Raw genomic sequence first — 3,605 nt, forward strand, 5'->3', positions numbered from 1 at the left:
GCACCTCGAGGCTGCTAGTCACACTGGCTCCCATGCAGCAGCGTGTGTGGACGTGGACCTGATGCAGGTGGAGCTCTCTTGGCAGTTCTGAGAGAAGCACGAGCGTCTTGTCACCTGGACCATCCTGTCATTTTCCCATCTGCACATCTCTGCATTCACACACGTCCGAGCCCCTATATCATCTTTATGACTCTAACCTGCCTTCCCTCAGGCCACAGCGAATCACTGCTTTTCATTAGGTGGTGTAATGAATCCATCTGCCCAGTGGTACCTCCAAGCAGCAACCCTCACCACACACATCTGCTCCCACGAAACTGCAGCAAGCGGCGTGACCTCTCGGGGATCGCAGACACCGGGAGAGACTTGGTTTTTATGCCAGCACACATCTCTCCCATCCTCCCTGGTGGAGCTAGCTCCCTTTATGTGGCTTAACAGGGAGATACGATATTCCTAAGCAATTGGGGACAATTCTGAAGGGCAGTCCTATTGACAGGCTTCCTGGAGTGGATGAGAGATGATGACAGGGATGAATTTTATGGATCAGATCATGTCTCTTTTACAACACATTGTCCTTAGAGTTTCACCGCAGCTCATGAATGTGACTAACACAGGAAATTGTGAAGACTGGTTACCAGCAGGACGGAGGCCCAGGTTTCTGATTCTGCAGGCCCCACGCTTCATTCACAAAGTTGAAAGAGTCACTCTAAATTCAAAGGGAAGCAGCTGCCACAGAGAACTCAAATGGCAAATCAGAGACCCCACTCGGAGTTGGCAGGAGACAGCAGGATCAAACTTCTCTTCTGGTCCCTAACTTATGACAACTATTGCTATTGCCTGGCTTTTAGCAATTGGCATAGGAAGATATTTCATCAGTGGTGTCAAAACAATGAGGATAAAAATAATCACCGCATACTGAGGCCCTGCCATTTATGAGATGCAGGCATCGTTTCTGGGAAGTGTAGGAGCACATAATGCCCATTGTCCTCTTAGTAATTGCCTTGGTCCCCAAGGGTCCTAATGGGGAAGGGGCTTAATGAGCTTTGGCTCCCTAGAAAAAAGGAACAGAAACAAAATATCTATTGCTCAGAATATAACCAGAATTATCCCCAGGACAGAAAACTCTGGAGTTATGTAGGAAAGAGTACTTCGCGACTGGTGAGAGGAAGAATCTCTCTATTGCTAGGAGACTTATTTTAATATGGAAGGTAGTATACATAATTTTTGAAGTACATAACAAACACTCTGCTTTGTTCAGCAACTATTTATTGAGCCAGTACTTCCTAAGCATAAAGGATACAGATACGAATGTGGCAAAATATCTGCTCTTGGGCTAACAGCTCAGTGGAGGCATAAGATAAACGAGAAAAGCATGGAGAAGCAAGTGGGTCTGCGTAGAATTACTACTGGGTGAGGGGCACCTGGGTGGCTCAGTTGGTTAAGCATCTGGCTCTTGATTTCAGCTCTAGTCTTGATCTCACGGTTCGTGGATTTGAGCCCCACATTGGGTTCTGTGCTGACAGTGTGAAGCCTGCTTGGGATTTGCTCTCACCCTCTCTCTCTGCCCCTGCCCTGCTTGTGCGCACTCTCTCTCAAAGTAAATAAATAGACTTAAGAAGAAAAAAAAAAAAGAATTACTACTGGGTGGGATTAGAGAGGAAGAGAATGAAATGGGGTGGTGAGGAAAAGCTTCCTTGAGGAGGTGACCTTGAAGCCAGTGACTGAATGTCAAGGAAGAGCCAAGTATGCAAAGTAGAAGGGAAAAGCATTCCAGGTAAAGAACCAGCTTCCAGGCTATAAGTTGACCATGAGGTTGGTATGTTTTAGGGGCAGAAAGACCCCCCAGCCTGGGTTTGAGGAGGGTAAGTGAGAAAAAATGATAGGATGTGAGATCTGAGAGGCAGGCAAGAGGCCAGATCGAATAGGGATCTCTAAACCATGAGAAGGATTTGAACAAAGCAAGGAGAACAGTTAGGAAGCTATTGAAGTATTCCACAAGAGAGGTGAGGACAGCTTGATTCCAAAGTGTGTCAGCAGAGGGATTGGGAGAAATGGATAGATTCAGGCTATCTTTTACAGGTGGACTTAAGAAGCTATGCTGATAGGGGCGCCTGGGTGGCTCAGTGTCTGACTCTGGCTCAGGTCATGATCTCACGGTCCATGAGTTTGAGCCCCACGTCGGGCTCTGTGTTGACAGCTCAGAGCCTGGAGCCTGCTTCAGATTCTGTGTCTCCCTCTTTCTCTGACCCTCCCCCGTTCATGCTCTGTCTCTCTCTGTCTCAAAAATAAATAAACATTAAAACAAATTAAAAATAAAGTTCTGCTGATAGTTTGGATGTGGGGATGATGCAAAAAAAAGTTATCAAGAGTAATTTCCAGATTTTTTTCATGAGCAAGTGTTACCTTTTAATGACACCAATTGGTGATACCATTATGGTACCATTTACTAAGAGAAGACTGGTGGAGAATTGGAAGGGAAATTCAAGAACTATGATGGGCCATAAGTTTGAGAGGCCTGCTTTGACATCTGTGTGGCAGTGCTTAATATTCCAAATAGTTGGTGCAGGCAGTGGCAGGTGCATGGATGATATTTAAAGCCCTAATACTGGATGAGACCATTTAGAGAGTGGGTGCAGACCTGGAAGAGAAGGGATCATTGCACAAACCCTAGGCCACTCTGACACTTGCAGGTCAGAAAAATGAAGTAAATTTAGTGAAAGAGCTGAACAAGAGGCAACTGGCAAGTGGGAAGCAGAACCTGGAGAGTGTGTTGAGAGTCAGAAGAAGGTATTCTAAAAAGAGGGAGTGATGGACCCTGTTGACGTCTGCTGAGAGGCCGAGTATAATAAGGGCAGGGATGCTCACTGGCTTCTACAACATGAAGCACAGTAGAACAGGAAGCCAGCAGAAGTGGGCTGAGGAGGGAGTATGGGAGGAGGGAGTGGAGGCAGTGACCATAAGAAACTACTTCAGGAAGTATTGCTGTTAAGGAGAGCAGAGAAATGGGGTTGTGGCTGTGTGGAGATATGGGGCCAAGAGAGGACTGCTTTTCTATCTATATTTTTAATATGGGAATTACAAGATCATGCTTTGGTAGAGGGAGTGAAATGGATGATGGTGAAGAGAAGGAAAAATTGGAGGAACAAAGTCCCTGACACGGGTGAGGGAGGATGGGAGCCAGGGCGGGGGTGGGGGGTGGGGGACAGTTGGTTTGAAGAGAGTGGGACACCTGATCCTTGGTGATCTGAAGGAAACCATTGAAGGCTTAGGGCAGTAGTCTGGGTGCTCACATGACAAGGGAGGCCGTTCTGGTCACTTCAGTTTTCTTGAGGAAGAATGAGGCAAGGTCACCGGTTAACACTGGGGTGGGGACAGTGTGAAAAGAGATGTACAACAGTCACTTAGAAGAACGGGAGAGCAAACACTTGGAGAGTGTGACAGAGCTCCTAGGTGGTGCTAAAGGGCACTGGAGACTTGTGACCTTGAATTAGAGTGAAACTAGTCAGGAGAGTTGTGTTGAAAGAAAGCTGCAAAATATGGAAGTGTCCCTATAGTTCTCACAGCGCTTCCTACCTGCACTGACTTGAGTAGCCATCAGCATAACCCTG

This window comes from Panthera leo, chromosome B2 (genome assembly GCF_018350215.1).
Source record: "Panthera leo isolate Ple1 chromosome B2, P.leo_Ple1_pat1.1, whole genome shotgun sequence".
Lineage (NCBI taxonomy): Eukaryota > Metazoa > Chordata > Mammalia > Carnivora > Felidae > Panthera > Panthera leo.